General features: G+C 42.8%; 1 protein-coding gene across 1 annotated transcript in view; it reads left to right on the top strand.

Annotated features, from left to right (window-relative positions):
• The first annotated feature begins 5,296 nt into the window (after positions 1–5,296).
• LOC112251575 (leucine-rich repeat-containing protein 7) overlaps positions 5,297–17,938 on the top strand; it is a 192,318-nt gene continuing 179,676 nt past the window's right edge. The window contains exon 1 of the mRNA XM_042322154.1: positions 5,297–5,609. The gene's annotated coding sequence lies outside the window, so the exon portion shown is untranslated. The remainder of the gene's footprint in view (positions 5,610–17,938) is intronic.

Below are 17,938 nucleotides of genomic sequence, written 5' to 3'. Positions count from 1 at the left end.
TTTGGGGGAAGCTGACAGAAGGAAGCAAACTAGTGTGGTTTCTGCTCAGATCTTCAGGGGAGGAGGATGCAGCTTCAGTACACACAGTCCCTCCTGCTGAGCTCTGCAGGACAGGAAGCTCGAATACTATCATCTCATCACCAAGGGCCTCCACTGTCCAGGGTTACTGCCTGCCCCGGGCCCACTGTTCCACACACTCATTCATCCCATTAATCCATCCGCAGGATGAACCTACTCCACAGAATAGTAGATGCTGGTTCCCGTAGACAAGTCCTCCCTTATTCACCAACATTAATATTATTCCATAACTTAAACCTGGAGTCTAATCATATTCAGCTATACTTAATTATTGATGTACCTTTCCTCAGGACATGGGAAAGGTAGTAACACAGCAGAGAACTGTCGTGTGTGAATAACAACTGTAATCACGTGTATAAAACCACATAATCTCCTTCCCCCTGTGTAATATCAGGATAACAATGTGTAATTTGGGTATTTTGATAAGGGTTTCTTATAGCATGGATCTTTGTAAAACCTTCAAAAAACAATATGATGATGGCTAACGGTGAGGAGGGTGAGTTTGACAGATGGGTGTGAAAACAGAGCAAGTGGCTCTACTTTGTATAATAAAAGGCCTGGGTGAGTTGAATTACAGTGGGACACAGCTGGATAGCAACACTGTCTGTAAATCATCTAATAAGGGCCTCTCCTTTTGTTTCTTTGAGAAGGTTTCTGAACTTTGCTTCCACAATGTTCTAATGACGAATAAACCAATGCATATACTGTTTTTTTTAAATACATCTAGCACAGAGGAAACAGTGATATTAAATGGACATGGTTTTCAAATCAAATACAATTTTATTGGTCACATACACGTGTTTAGCAGATGTTTTTGCGGGTGTAGTGAAATGCTTGTGTTTCTAGCTCCGACAATGCAGTAATATCTAACAAGTAATGTCTCACAATACACACAAATCTAAAGTAATGGAATGGAATTAAGAATATATGGGTATTTGGACGAGCAATGTCAGAGCGGTATAGACTTAGATACAGTAGAATAGAATACAGTATATACATATGAGATGAGTAATGCAAAATATGTAAACATTATTAGAGTGACTTGTGTTCCATTATTAAAGTGACCAGTGATTTAAAGTCTATGTATATAGGGCAACAGCCTCTAATGTGCTACTGATGGCTATTTATCAGTCTGATGGCTTTGAGATAGAAGCTGTTTTTTAGTCTCTCAGTCCCAGCTTTGATGCACCTGTACTGACCTCGCCTTCTGGATGATAGCAGGGTGAAAATGCCGTGGCTCGGGTGGTTGTTGTCATTGATTAACTTTTTTTTGTTGCCTTCCTGTGACATCGGGTGTTGTAGGTGTCCTGGAGGGCAGGTTGTTTGCCTCCGGTGAGGCGTTGGGAAGACCACACCACCCTCTGGAGAGCCCTGCAGTTACGGGTAGTGCAGTTGCCATATCAGGCGGTGATATAGCCTGACAGGATGCTCTCAATTGGGTGTCTGTAAAAGTTTGTGAGGGTTTTAGGTGCCAAGCCAAATTTCTTCAGCCTCCTGAGGTTGAAGAGGCTCTGTTCTGCCTTCTTCATCACACTGTCTGTGTGGGTGTACCATTTCAGTTTGTCAGTAGCCTCTTAACACCTCCTGCAGTGTGTTATCCAATTAGGCAATGTTGTGACACAAAATATGAAAGGTTAAAGGAGGGAGGTTAGATACACATGATGAAAAGGTTTAGGGTAGTGCTTTAGATTTGCTAATTTCAGGACTGATTGTAAGAAACGATCGAAAATGAATAGACGGGTGTTGCATTGTCCAACAGTATTAGGAAAACAAAAACACTAAACTAGTTCCTGTGTCTTTTACACATGCACCTCAAATCTCAAATCTTTGAAGACTTGTACAACTTGAGACACAGGGTTGGAGAGTTTACTTTCTAAATGTAATCAGTTACTATTTACCTGTCCAAAATTGTAATCAGTAATGTAACTTTGGGATTTACCCAAACTCAGTAACATAATCTGATTACATTCAGTTACTTTTATATTACTTTCCCAATAAGAGGCATTAGAGGAAGACAAAAATGTATGTTACCAATTGAACAACATCTATTGCAGGATAAATCAATGTTAAAGTTTACATAGCTGGCCATACATGGATGTTACATTTTACTTTATGGGTTGGTTTTGTAGGCTTCTTCTAACCCATCATTTTCTACTACGTATAGTAATACGATTAAATTATATCTTTACATTAATATATATCATTTGTATGTCCAAAATGGATGTAGCAACTATAGATTGCCCCTTTAAGTCTATCAAAAGTGTGTGAGTTTGAGCATGTGTCCATTAGGTCTATGGATTTTATTTATCAGCATCAATTAGATTGAGCAATAAAAGTCCCACTTTTATTCCATAGGCTGGGATCCGCACTATGCAGCTGTTGCAAGAGCACATTTTTCACTAGCTGTCCACTGGTTTAAAAATCAATGATTTATAGGCAGCTTAAACTTCTTGAATTCAACCATTATGGGGTTCAAATTCAAATATAGATTTGTGAACAGCCATCCACAGCAACCCCAATCCGTAAGATGCTGACCACACAGCTCGCATCACATGTGCGAGCGTTGCAAAATAAATGTACACATACATGTTATTCAATTATTGCACCTAGACTGCTCGCGTGCGTCAACGAGCATCTGCGTTGCCAGGCACTAAAATAGAACATGGTTCTATTTGTGACGCTTGATGCGCTGCAAGTCCCGCCTCTCCCATCTCCTCATTGGTTTTTAGGAGCACATACCCATGTGGTTGATTGAAAGATGAACTGGGGTCCATACTCCAATGCAGTTGGTAGTGGTAATGCCTCTTAAAGTTGGTTGCCAACCGCCATATAAAGTCCAAAGAAGAAGAAGCCTGAAGGAGGAGAGATTACTAGAAACAAACTCGGTTTACCCTTTTATCTGTGGATTAATTGTGGGTGTAGAGGGCCTTGTGCGTTTCAGGTAAAATATGATTCACATCAATACGCTATGTAGATATCAATAATAAGTGCTATCCGTATTGCTGTAGACTACACTACTGCTGTCATCCTTACCTCCAAGCTTTAATTCAAATTGGATAATCTTTGGATACCGACAGCAGTCGCACCATTGGAAGACATAGCTTGGACTGTAGCCTACAAAAGCCTATTCCTGCTCTTTTCCCGCGATCCATCAAACACATTTGGTGTGTCATGATAGTGGTCTCTGACTTGGGGTCAGACTAACTCAGATGGAACAAACTGAAACTTGTGCCTTTTTTCAATGCTGATTTGAATGTCATTGAGAAAATAGAGAAGTGTCAAAGATTTTTTTCCGCAAACATCCTTTCTGAATTTAAAAGTAATCCTCGAAGTAATCATCTAGTGTTTCAAAAGTATCTGTAATATGATTACACTATTTTTTCCCGTAATATAACGGCTTACAGATACCGTTTTTTGTAATCCCTTCCATGTAATGGATTACATGTAATTCGTTACTCCCCAACCCTGTTGGGACAACACGTTGTATCTAAAAGCTTCTGCTATACACTAGTCACATTGTCCAAGATGCAGACGTACTAAGCCCATTATCGTGTATGAGTAATGTATAGCCTGTAGGATGCATTGATGCTTTAGTTTCATACTCCATGCTTGACCCAGATCTGTTTGTACTCTTGCCATGCTCTGCAGCTAATATGTTTTGCATATATTACTCACTGCAACCATCCCCAACAAGCCACCACCAGACTCTCTTTAGCAGTGATCTAGATCTGCAGAGTAACGTATTTTGCAGTAAGAGAGGTATATGTCATACATGGACCTAAGTGAAGGTGATGTAAAGGCAGAGGAGACATAGCATGAGGATGTGTTACAAATAATTTCAACGAGGATCACTATGCAATAGCTCTTGGCCAGCAGTGGATGATTATGGTCTCATATAAACTACAAGTGTGGCCCTCAAATTATGTTTTAAATGAAAGCTTTACTATGTCTTTGGCTGCGGTGAGTGAGGAGGGGCGTGTAATACACAAGTATATGATACAGTAGTTAATGTTTTGACTTTGATTGAATAGCATGTATCTAATGAGTACACCATGCATGCATCTCTCTTCTAAAGGTGCAACATTGAAAAGTAAGTTAGTAACCATCAATTATTTGGTATATAAGTAACAATTCATATTCAGAGGTTCTTGAAATATTCAAAATTCTGAGTTCATAGAAACATTTCAAACCGGCTTGGAGTCAAGGACTAAAGAACATCAGCTGTTAACAGTTTTTATCACATTGCTTCTCCACTTACCACATATCAGTCTGTTGCTAAGCAACTGTAAAATAAAACAGTAAACCTCCGAAGTCAGATAACCTCCTACCAATCACCCTCCACTTCATATTCACAGCATAGATATGGGCCTTTCGATTATTACATAGGAGAGGGACGATTTGGAGGGGAGTGATTATGATGCCATTTTTCACAAGGGACATGCAGTTCTATTCAGAAGAAATGCCTTTATAGATTTTTGAAGGCAACATTCTTGATGGAATTCTCTGAATAAAAGTTTTATCAGTTCCTTTATGTGACATAGGTCTAGTCTTTGTTCTTCGATGAGATTTCTTCCAGGCCTACTGATCCCATGCTTGTGGATTATGAAATGAGGTTGTGTTATTTTATAGTATGTCACTATGTGAACATTTATGTTTGATTAGACTTATGTTTCAGGGTGCTGTACTGTTGGTCTGTCACATGGGGATACCTGGGTTGGGTCTGGAATAGCCTATCTTTATTCGGTGTATTCTTGACAATACCATTTTAACACTGTAATAATACCCATGTAAGTACAGTGTAATTACAGATTATGTGCACATTTCGGACTGTAATAAACTCACATCATTGATTATATTGTTTTGTGTAAATCATATGCATAACATCTTTAAATGTGTAATTACACAAACAGTTAGACTACTGTTGTAGGTACACAGGCTAAAGGCCTCGATAGATATAATACAAATATTTTTTTTCCCAACTCCTTGGGGTGATAAAAAAAAAATGTATTGCTCAGAAAAGGTCTGCATCATTGAGGATAGATGTCATCATAAATAGGGAATGTAACCATCTGTATCAACAGCCTGCACCCTGTGAGTTCACAATCTGGTTTCCAGTTTATGAACATCGGCGCAGTTATGTTAAAATTCATGTCAATCATACATATGAGCCAATCCGCGTTGCGTAGGGGTGGGCGCTCCAATTGCCAATGAACCTGTTTGATTGACATTGTAAGTCTGTAGCGCAGCGCATGCTGTGCCCATCGCAGCAAGTGTTATAAAAGGCTGCTATTATATGCAAGCGAAATATCTAAGTAGATAAATGATTGAGAAATCAAAACACCATTCGAGGAAGTAGCTATACCACATACCTACATTTACTCCGACCGTCACCACCCCGAAAGGAAGAATTTGTGCAAGTTTAATTAAGAACGTGACTAATTCGTAAACTAGAGGATTTGACCGAGGGAAAACGACTGCATTTGTTGTGACCTTGTGAAGGTTTAATCAAAATGTACGACCTGCTCAATACGGTAGGTAATGTTTTTTAACACAAGTGTTATGCATGTGCATGTTCTTTATGCTGCGCAGGAGGCTCGTTACATCATGTAAACTGTACGGGTCCAGTGAGTGCTATAACCTACTGTATCTGCATTGTGGAGGAGAAACTACGCCTACCGAATTAGGCAAAAATGTATTTGCAGGTAAACCCTTGTATTTACTAAAGTGAGTATCTTGGCTCAGTTTTTTAAAATTTTCAATATTTACTGTAACATATAGGCTACTACTGTATATAAGGATACCAATACTCAGCCTGGTTTCATATACTAGACGTAATAAAGTAAACGAAAATCTGGGATGCAAAAATAGTATGATATGATGTTTGGTATGGTTATATAAGACAGATGGTTACTTAAGGCAGAAACGAAAGTAGGGTGGTTGGTTGGGGTGGAAGGGCGGGCGTCGTTTGCAAATTCGTAACATGTAATACGAATTGTACACTGAACAAAAATATAAACACAGCATATAAAGTGCTGGTACCATGTTTCATGAGCTGAAATAAAAGATCCCGGAAATTTTCCATATGCATATTTCTCTCAAAATTTGTTTATATCCCTGTTAGTGAGCATTTTATCCTTTGTCAATATAATCCATCCACCTGACAGGTGTGGCATATCAAGAAGCTGATTAAACAGCATGATCATTACACAGGTGCACCTTGTGTTGGGGACAACAAAAGGCCACTCTAAAATGTGCAGTTTTGTAACCCAACATAATACCACCGATGTATCAAGTTTTGAGGGAGCGTGCAATTGGCATGCTGACTGCAGGAATGTCCACCAGAGCTGTTGCCAGAGAATTGAATGTTGGAGGAGTATTTCTGTCTGTAATAAAGCCCTTTTGTGGGGAAAAACTCATTCTGATTGGCTGGGCTTGGCTCCCAAGTGGGTGGGTCTATGCCTTCCCAGGCCCACCGATGGCTGCACCCCTGTCCAGTCATGTGAAATCCATAGATTAGGGCCTAATTTATTTATTTCAATTGACTCATTTCCTTATATGAACTGTAACTCAACAAAATCTAAGAAATTGTTGCATGTTGCATTTATATTTTGTTCAGTTTAATTTGTAACATATCATATGAAATGCGGGATGGACATCCACAAATTAATTCATACCATACGAAATGTAACAACTAAATGGACTGTCGCATTTACATACAAAATAATACAAAGTGCTCTGAGACCAGGCTGCACTACTACGAATTACACTAGTTTAATTCAAAGCTCCAGCAACACTTATGTTGCATATGAGTGCTGTCATCCATCGTGAAAGGGCGGTTTGCATTGGTTACATTGCAGGTTACATTGTTGCATGTGAACATATCACCATAAGCTCTTTAGATAGCTTTGCTTATGTGCCCTGAGCTGTGTCTCCTAGGCTAATACTGGAGTGCATGCCTATACAGACTTTCCCTCATCCCCACTATGCCAAGTCCATCCATGCTGACTCTCTAAAAACACCATTCACAGTGCTGTGTAAAGCTGCTGATGCCTAACATCAAAGAGACTGAGTAATGAGGGAGAATATGAGGGGAACAAAATAATAGAATTCGTCAGCAGCACCCATATGTAAAATGTATGCACACATGACTAAGTCGCTTTGGATAAAAGCTTCTGCTAAATGGCATATATTATCAGGCTGTGTTCAAGTAGGCTAAGGTTATCAAAGGATTGATTGGAAACTACTTAGTCATCTAATGTCATCCATTTTGTGTATGGTTTGCGTTTGGCCACTTTCTTGACTATCACTAGTACTTTTATACTAGTACAGTTGAGACTTGAGTACACATACCTCCTCTATTGAATGGACTTCATGCCTCAAACTCACACTGAGCATCCATTTTACACTCAGCTCTCTTTAGCCAATTGCTACCACAAGAAAATAGTTGCCATGGAAAACCCAACCCAAGCACTCAGCCGAATACCAATGATCCTCTAAAAAGTTTGCTATAACTTTTTTGCCCATGTAAGAAATGTATTTCTCCAGAAGAACCTTCTGTTTGATGCTAGCTGACCTAAGCTATTTTCTTCTAGGGAGAGGGGTCGTCCATGTCCTTGCCAGCTTGGCTGGGTCCTATAGGGTGACTGAGGCTAAGATATCACTTACAGGCCAGAGCACAAATCAAAAGGCAGTGGATAGAATTATACCAATGAAACAAAATCTGGTAATACAGGTTGTTTTGCTAATTACATTGGTAGTAGCCTAGTTGGTCACTGAACATGATATGGCATCTTTTTAAACCTGAGAAACTGACCCTCATTTGGAAAATCTGTCAGCGACTAAAGCAGGTACCAATGTGTAAGATAGTGGACCCTAGGTGGTCTTACCAGGGAGTGCGAAGAATCACGAGTCAGATGAAATCAGGTGCAAAATGCAGATATATTTACAGGCGCTATAAGGACACAAGGCGAGACCCAGATGGTTTGAGTCTTGATATTTATTGAACAATCCAAAAGGGGTAGGCAAGAGAATGGTCGTGGACAGGCAAAAGGTCAAAACCAGGTCAGAGTCCAGGAGGTACAGAGTGGCAGGCAGGCTCGAGGTCAGGGCAGGCAGAATGGTCAGAATGGTCGGGTACAGAGTCCAGAAAACAGGCAAGGGTCAAAAAACAGGAGTACGGGAAAAACTATGGTTGACTTGAAAAATACACAAGACGAATTGGCACAGAGAGACAGGAAACACAGGGATAATAAGCGACACCTGGAGGGGGTGGAGACAATCACAAGACAGGTGAAACAAATCACGGGGGTGGAAGTCGGCGATGAGGGCTGGATCCAGGATGTCTCTAGTGGGAACCCAGCACCTCTCCCCCAGGCAGTAACCCTCCCAGTCAACCAGGTACTGGAAATCCCTGCCCCATTGTTGAACACCCAGGAGATGTTACAACCTGTATGCCGGATGGCCATCAATGACACGGGGAGGGGTGGGGCCCTGGGGACAGAAGACAAAGGACTGTGAGACACAGGCTTAATCGTAGACATATGAAATGTAGGGTGAATGCGGAGGGTCCGGGGTAACAAGAGACGGACAGCAGTGGAACTATGGACTCTAGAGATGGGAAACGGACCAATGAAATGAGGGGACAGTTTGTAGGACTCTACCCGAAGGGGCAGGTCCTGTGTGGACAGCCATACCCTCTGCCCAATGCGGTAACGGGGAGCTGGAGTCCAGCTGCGGTCCGTTTGTTGACGATACCTGGAGTTGGTCTTGAGAAGTGCTACCCGAGCTCTTCTCCAGGTATGTTGACAGCGGCGGACAAACATCTGGGCCGAGGGTACGTTGACTTACGGTTCTTGTTCTGGGTAGAGTGGAGATTGATACTCCATGCAACACTCAAAAGAGGAGAGTCCTGTGTGCCACCAGAAACGTTGTCAGAGGAATGCTAGGGTACGGCGGGAATCGGAATGACAGGTCAGCCCAAATGAGCCCATTTCAGGACCGGACTGAGTTAGGGACAATCAGCTGGTTAGCCATGCCCCCTTCAGGTCCAGGCTGGGAACGTTGTGCCTTGCAAACAAGGGTCTCAATACACCAACCCACTGAGGCTGCAAGGCATGAGTTAGGGAGAATGGTTTTGGAGACTGAGGGTTTGGCAAAGGAACTGTATAGGCGGGAGAGTGTGTCAGGCTTCACATTCTTGGACCCTGGGCGGTAGGAAATGGTGAAGTTAAATCTTGTAAACAGGAGAGCCCACCGGACCTGCCTGGAGTTAAGCCGCTTTGCTGTATGGAGATATTCAATATTTTCATGGTTGGTCCAGACCAGGAATGGCTGTTCTGCTCCTTCCAGCCAGTGCCTCCACTCTTCCAACGCCATCTCACCGCCAGGAGTTCTCGGTTACCTACATCGTAGTTCCTCTCTGCAGGATTGAGACGATGGGACAGGAATTAAGCTTTTGGTCCTAGGCAGATTGCTGGAACAGGATGGCCCCCACTCCAACATCAGAAGCATCAACCTCTACCACAAATTTACGGGACGGATCCGGATGGATGAGGATGGGAGCTGTTGTGAACCGATGCTTTAGGTCCACAAAGGCTTTGTCGACAGCTGGAGGCCATGTGAACGGTACCTTGGGAGAGTTGAGTGCAGAGGGGGGGGGGGCGCCAGGGTGCTGTAACCCCGAATGAAACGGTGGTAGAAGTTAGCAAAACCCAGGAAATGTTGCAAACTGCACCCTTGACGAAGGTTGAGGCCAATCCACCACTGCTTTCACCTTTCCAGGATCCATCTGGACAATTTCCTCAGCGATGACATATCCCAGAAAGGAGTTTGTAGAGCGGTGGATCTCACTTCTCGGCTTTCATGAACAATTGGTTCTCCAGGAAGCGCTGAAGGACCTGTCTGACATGAAGAACATGTTCTTGTGCAGACCGGGAAAAAAAACAGGGTGTTGTCAAGGTAGACAAACACAAAACAGTTTAACAATCCCGGAGCACATCGTTTACCTGAGCCTGGAAGACAGAGTGGGCATTGGGGAGTCCAAACGGCATGACCTGGTACTCATAATGTCCACTGGCTGTGTTGAATACTGTCTTCCACTCATCTCCTTCGCATATCCAAACCAGGTGGTATGCATTCTGAAGGTCCAGCTTGGAAAAAATGGTGGCACCCTGGAGAAGTTCGAAAACTGAGGAGAAGAGTGGTAGGGGGTAACAATTCTTAACCGTAATGTAATTTAGACCCCGGTAGTCAATGCACGGACACAGGGTCTTGTCCTTCCTCTCCACAAAGAAAAATCCTGCGCCTGCAGGGGATGCAGACAGACAGTAGCTAGAGAGTCCTCTATGTACTCCTCCATGGCCTTGGTCTCCAGCCAGGATAGATAATATAGCCTACCACGAAGTGGTGTGGTGCCTGGGAGGAGATCAATGACACTATCATAAGGACGGTGCGGGGGAAGAGAAGTAGCCTGTGCCTTGCTGAAGACCTCCAGGAAGTTGTAGTACTCTGTGGAGACGGCAGAGAAATCCAAGACTTGACTTAAGCCCTGAGGAGGCTGTCTTGAGGAATGCTGCGCTGCTTTGAGGCAATGGGAATGGCAGAACGGACTCCAACCCAGGATTGAACTTGTGGTCCAGTCAATAATGGGGTTGTGTTTTTTGAGCCAAGAAAATCCCTAAACAGGAACATCGGGAGACTCAATGAGGAGAAGCTGTATAGCCTCACTGTGATTTCCTGAAACCCGCAGATGAACAGGAACAGTACTGTAGGTAACTCTACCAATGGAGCGGCCATCCAGTGCTCTAGTGTCCATGGGAACAGAGAGGAGTTGAGTTGGGACACCTGATTCAGAAACTAGGTTAGCGCCCATAAAACTCTCATGCACCCCAGAGTCAATAAATACCCGGAGAGATTTAGACTGGTTTCCCCACAGTGGTATGACAAAAAAAGGAGTGCGGTTGATGGGATGTAGAGGATTCCCAGCCTGGTTCACCAGTGTACTTGTACCTACTACATAAATAGGTATCTTAACTGTGCAGGTGGCTATATAATGTCCCACAGCCCCACAGTACAGACAACTGTTGGAACTTAACCTATGTGAACATTCCCTAGGCGATAACCTAGCTCTGCCCAGTTGCACAGGTTCCGGACTCACCCGTCGCCGATGACTCTCGAGGGAGCTCGGGTGGCTTCCGATCCTCTCAGAAAAACAGCCTTCAGGGAGTTCCTTCGAAGGTGAGCGAGCCACTGCGGATGAACGAGTGTGACCTAGGCCAGACCTCCTCTCACTCCTGCGTTCCCTTAGATGTCCATCAATTCTAATGGTGAGTGGGATGAGGGAATTGAGGTCCTCCGGTAATCTTTTACCACCTCAGATAATCCATGAAGAAAGGTATTGAAAAGAGACTCTGGATTCCAGGCACTCTCGGCGGAAAATGTGCGAAAGGGATTAGCGTAGTCTGCCACACTACAGGAGTCTTGACGTAATTCAAGAAGTTTTCAGGCCGCCTCTCTCCCGGATACCGGAGATTCGAACACCTTCCTCACCTCTGTCATGAAATCCTTCAGATGACGACAAATGTCGGATTGTTGCTCCCAGACTGGCGTAGCCCAGAATAGCGTCCTTCCTGACATTAGCGTAATAAAAGATGCTATCTTCGATCAGTCCAAAAGAAACGAAGATGGCTGTAGCTCAAAAATAAGAGAGCACTGAGAAAGAAAACCCTGGCAGGTACCATGATCCCCAGAATATCGCAGGGTAAGTAAGCAGGGTTCTCGGGGAGCCGGGGTCGGCTGTACAAACTCACCACTAATAGGAAAAAAGTTACTGGGTGGTTGGGTGTTCTCAGAGGTGGTAGGCTGCCTATGAGCTAACTCCCTGATTTCCTCCATCATAGCCTTAAACCCTTGGTCATGGCATTCCATCAGGGAACGAAGCCATTCCAAAAGGTCCTGTAATAACTCTTCATGCCTCCCAATGGTGGCTCCCTGCAAGGAGACAGCGTTGCGGAGCTGGTCCAAGTCTGTTGGGTCTGTCATGGCCAGTTTGTACTATAAGCGCACAAGGCGAGACCCAGATGCAGACACGGGAGGCAGATGGTTTGAGTCTTGATATTTATTAAACAATCCAAAAGGGGTAGGCAAGAGAATGGTCGTGGACAGGCAAAAGGTCAAAACCAGTTCAGTGTCCAGTAGGTACAGAGTGGCAGGCAGGCTCGCGGTCAGGGCAGGCAGGATGGTCAGGCAGGCGGGTACGGAGTCCAGAAAACAAGCAAGGGTCAAAAACCGGGAGGACTAGCAAAAGAGAATCGAAACAGGAGTACAGGAAAAACGCTGGTTGACTTGAAAAATATTTAAGACAAACTGGCACAGAGAGACAGGAAACACAGGGATATATACATCAGGGATACAAAGCAACACCTGGAGGGGGTGGAGACAATCACAAGACAGGTGAAACAGATCAGGGTGTGACAGGCGCAGAAGATGAGTGGGATCCATGGATATTTACATGACATTGGCGAACACCGACATATAAACGTAGACCTTTCAAATAACATATAATAAATAACCTAAATGGCCAATCAAATCAAATGAACCTTTTCCTAATGCAAAAACAAATCATGAAATAAAATAGGGCCAATTATTCTGTGTGCTGAAAAAAGCACCGGTGGTAGTATGTAATACAATCTCATCTTCGAGCAGTGCAGGTCAATATCATTCCCTGATACCTCTGCAAATAATGGATGTCCATGTTTCATTTCATGTATTAAACATGTTTTGATATTGGCCTTGTGAAATGTATAAATATTCATGTTTTCCATTAGTGCCCTAAGGAGTGTACAGTATTAGGGTGGCCTGTTGAGATCTATATGGCCCAATTACTAAAATCTGAAATCCATTAATGAGGTTATTTAAGTCATGCTAAATGCTATCATATTACTTCCTTGTCAATAATGACTTAGACAGAGAACTTGAATGTTTTATATTCGGGCATTATTGCTGTACACTGCTTGTACCTCAGCCATGTTATGGGAACAAACATAAAGACAACAACATAATCTTGTTGTGGAAAAGGCTCTTTTCACTGTTTCCTTAGAAACTTCATTCTCTGGTTTCTCCTCTGTTCCAATAGCCTTGGGTTCTATCCACCAGACGGACTATGGAATGGAGTTGCGCCCTCTGGCTCAGAGAGATTCGGTTTTTTGTCCCGCGGACCTTTCCTCCTCTGCTGGGCGGAATTGGGGTTTGTTGCTGAGGTGGTGGGGAGTAAATTAAAGATTTGTTCTAGTGAGATTGGCTCAATGTCAAATTGAACCTCTCACTACCAAGCCTTTCTTTTTGACCACTGTAATACATGAAGAGCCATCCGTTATCGCTCTCTCACTGCTCTGGATGCAATCATATCTGATGTTCATGCCTTTATCCTCACAACAAATAAATATATATTTTTGAGGATAGCCTTATACTTACGCTCTCGGTGGATTCGTGACCTTCCCCCAGTCAAGTTATATTGTTCGTCTCCTTGCCTTTATTATGATATAGACCTAGGTTGCACGGCAACCAACACTGACTCCTTTCTTTTGGAAGCTAATGATTCGTGAGTTCAGCTATACACTCCTACTGTTCTAATGCAACAAAATGTGGCAGGTTTCTCAGGTGAACGCATTGCTACGGAAACATGATATTTTTTTTGTTTTGGTTGATTCTTCTTTCAAGCTATCAAGCATAGATTTTCTCAACTTCTCTCAACCTCAGCCCACAAACAGAATACTTTCATCTGAAAGAACCGAGCCAGTGCATAGATAACAGACATTGCTCTTAAAATCACTGTCGCTTTTCAAGCAATACATTTTTTTGTCCAGTATATTGAGTATAAATTGATGTTTCATGCAGGTATCCTTAGTTTCCACTTTCATTTTATCCAAGCTTTGATCATTTTTATGTCATTCCTGAACCAAAAGAATGTGTGCTAACTTGGCAGTATGTGAATTAAACCTCCAGTTATTCTGAGGGATGATATCCATGGCTTGGAGGGTATGATGGTTCTCCTGCAGAAGGTCACATCCTTGGATTGTTTTTGTTCTTCAAAGTCATTGGAGAGAGCCAGTAGATCCGGTAACTAGCCGAGAAGAAGAAGCAATCATCTGGTTATCTGCTATCTGGAGAAAGAGAGACACACACATAGTAAAAAAAATATCAAGAATTCTGTAACAATGCAAAGTATGAGGAGGACAATGTGTCAGCTTTCCACTTAAGACTCTGGTTTCATTGGCTCTGACCTTGCTTATAATAAGACATGAAGGACTGAGATGCAATACCGCAATACCGTAGCTAGATGTTGACCTTGAATGATAGTTTTCTCGTTTTCTGAGTTTATGTGTCAGTAAAACTGTTAGTTTTATCGTCTTACCATCTGTTATTGTCTAAAAAGTTTATGCCTTATTATTCTAAAGACACAAAGTACTTTATTTGGTGATAAAAAAAACATTATTGTTCTTTTCCTTTATATCTTTTTCAATTAGTCATTTTCCAACCCTCATTAAAATCACTGTTTGTCATTGAGTGGGTGTGTGTGTGTGTCATCATTATTCATTCAAGATCTTGGCATATCGCCATCTCCGTTTACATAAGTAAGACAATGAAGCAATCATATTCTACCTTCTAGTAAATGCCCACAAGGCTTGTTGTTGTCACTGTATACTGTATAACCTTTGGACTAAAACATTTCAGATTTGTTGTGTTATTTTAGAAGTCATGGTGGAACCGGCTGTAAGCGGACACATTTGGGACAGACACGCTGAGTGTCTGCCGATGCAGTGTGGTATTCATCACTCCTGCCAGCCGTTACTCAGTAGGACCTGTCTTTATCATGAGATAGATGACAAGCAATAGGACATGACTAAATATATGACTTTTTCATTCTCTTCAACCCAGTGGTTATTCCCCACAATACCTCTACAGATTAATATAGTGATGGCAATCATGACTTTGAATAGGGAACATACAGTGCATTCGGAAAGTGGACAGACCCCTTTACTTTTCCCCCTCATCATTCTACACACAATACCCCATCATGACAAAGCAACAACAGGTTTTTAGACATTATTTTGCAAATGTATAAAATAAACTGAAATATTACATTTACATAAGTATTCAGACCCTTTATTCAGTACTTTGTTGAAGCACCTTTGGCAGCGATTACAGCCTCGAGTCTTCTTGGGTATGATGCTACAAGCTTGGCACACCTGTATTTGGGGAGTTTCTCCCATTCTTCTATGCAGATCCTCTCAAGCTCTGTCAGTTTGGATGGGGAGCGTCGCTGCACAGCTATTTTCAGGTCTCCAGAGATGTTTGATCGGGTTCTGTCTGGGCCACTCAAGGACATTCAGAGACTTGTCCGGAAGCCACTCCTGCTTTGTCTTGGCTGTGTGCTTAGGGTCGTTGTCCTGTTGGAAGGTGAACCTTTACCCCAGTCTGAGGTCCTGAGCTCTCTGGAGCAGGTATTCATCAAGGGTCTCTCTGTACTTTGCTTCGTTCATCTTTCTCTCGATCTTGACTAGTCTCCCAGTCCCTGACGCTGAAAAACATCCCCACAGCATGATGCTGCCACCACCATGCTTCACCGTAGGGATGGTGCCAGGTTTCCTCCAGACATGACGCTTGGCATTCAGGTCGAAGAGGTCAATCTTGGTTTCATCAGACCAGATAATCTTGTTTTTCATGGTCTGTCCTTTAGGTGCCTTTTTGCGGACTCCAAGCGGGCTGTCATGTGCCTTTTACTGAGGAGTGGCTTTCGTCTGGCCACTCTACCATAAAGGCCTGATTAGTGGAGTGCTGCAGAGATGGTTGTCCTTCTGGAAGGTTCCCCCATCTCCGCAGAGAAACTCTGGAGCTCTGTCAGAGTGACCATCAGGTTCTTGGTCACCTCCCTGGACAAGGCCCTTCTCCTCCGATTGCTCAATTGGCCGGCCGGCCAACCATATGAAGAGTCTTGGTGGTTCCAAACTTCTTCCAATAAGACTAATGGAGGCCTCTGTGTTCTTGGGGACCTTCAATGCTGCACACATCTTTTGGTACCCTTCCCCAGATCTGTGCCATGACACAATCCTGTCTCGGAGCTCTACGGACAATTCCTTCAATCTCATGGCTTGGTTTTTGTTCTGACATTTACTGTCAACTGTGGGACCTTATATAGCAGGAGTGTGCCTTTCCAAATCATGTTTTACCATAGGTGGACTCCAGTCAAGTTGTAGGAAGTATGATCAATGGAAACAGGATGCACCTGAGCTTAATTTCGAGTCTCATAGCAAAGGGTCTGAATACTTACGTAAATAAGTTATTTCTGTTTTACATTTTTAATAAATTTTCAAACATTCTGAAAACCTGTTTTCAATTAGTCATTATCGGGTATCAATTTTAGGATAAGGCTGCAACGTAAGAATAAGGCTGCAACGTAACAAAATGTGAAAAAGGTAAATGCTTCTGAATACTTCCGAATGCACTGTATAGACAGAGTGGAGGAATCTGATATGTGCTGAGGCTGAGCACTACGGCCTGGTACTGCTACTGTCTGTGAGATGTCACCTTCCAGCTGGGATCTGCAAGGGAAGGAGGATACGGCTGTGAGACAGGGCTGGTTTGGATTGGGCCCGGGAACTGGGAGTGGACCGCCTTAAATAAAGCCAATCAGATGAAAGTAGGTCCTCTGTTATCTAGGTCACTATGGCCTAAATTCATTCATCCCATGGAATAGCTTGACTGTGATTTTCCCATTCTGTTTCATCACAGAGTGATGGGCAAAGGAAGTGTTATATCCAGTATTCACTCAATATGACCAAAGACATAACGTCTTATGTGAGCATTAGCCACCCCTGCTGTTGCACCATCTTCTCTCGGATTATGAAAATATTTTGTTCAGAACAGAGAACTGTGTGTGGGTTTTAACCTGTAGCAGGCTATTCCAGCACCATCTCAGAGTGTCACCTTTGGTCTGCCCACAGCACTCAGCATCAGTTCTGGTTTTCAAATCTCTCTTGTCTTTTGACTAAGGTTTAAGGAATTGCCGAGAGAGTTCTCATGATGTGTTAATGAAAAATGTCATATCTTGTGACAACACAGACAAACTAACTTCAGATTTATATTCTGTTTGTCATTGCTTTCATCTCAAGGTGATAGTATTGTAGAGGGGGGAGTGATGATGGATGATGGATGACAGTTCAGCAACACTGATAAATGATTCAGTACGTCAAGGTTCCTCATACTCTCCCTTCAAGATGAACAGAAGCTTTCTGGAAGAGGAATTGCACTCAGTCTAAATATAGTGTGCCCTGCCTTGATGGAGCTTCATCTTGTCATTAAAAAACTGTCCCTCCTCAGCCTGGCTGCTCCCTGTTTCTGTCCCTTACACTAGCACCACCTGCTGGTAGAGCAGTGAATTACAGAAAGGCACAGTGCCATGGCCTCAGGGAAAATATATAATATCATCCACAAGTAATCATGCACAGACAAACAGGGCAAGGTCCTTTACTTGATGCTATTGATACATATATGTCTTTATTAAGCTTCATAGTCCAATGTCTTGTGACACATTTACTGTAGGCACATTTCTTAGACAAAAAACATTTGTGGAAGCCCCTTCCAGACTTCCACAACAAATGTTTGGTTAGGAGACAATACACTTTTTGGGTTTGAACAAACTGTTTTATATTAAGCAAACTGTAGAAAGTTCATGAAATGTTATGGCAATGAAATGGTTTGATCAACCTTAGTAACTTCTTTCAGTGATCTTTAAGCCAACTTAACATGTATCTTTAGACATATTTTCCTTGTAATAGAGATTCACCATGTTCTCACCTTAAGA

Source organism: Oncorhynchus tshawytscha, linkage group LG05 (assembly GCF_018296145.1).
Source record: "Oncorhynchus tshawytscha isolate Ot180627B linkage group LG05, Otsh_v2.0, whole genome shotgun sequence".
In the NCBI taxonomy this organism is placed as follows: Eukaryota; Metazoa; Chordata; class Actinopteri; order Salmoniformes; family Salmonidae; genus Oncorhynchus; species Oncorhynchus tshawytscha.
This window is presented reverse-complemented; position numbering and strand designations above follow the sequence as displayed.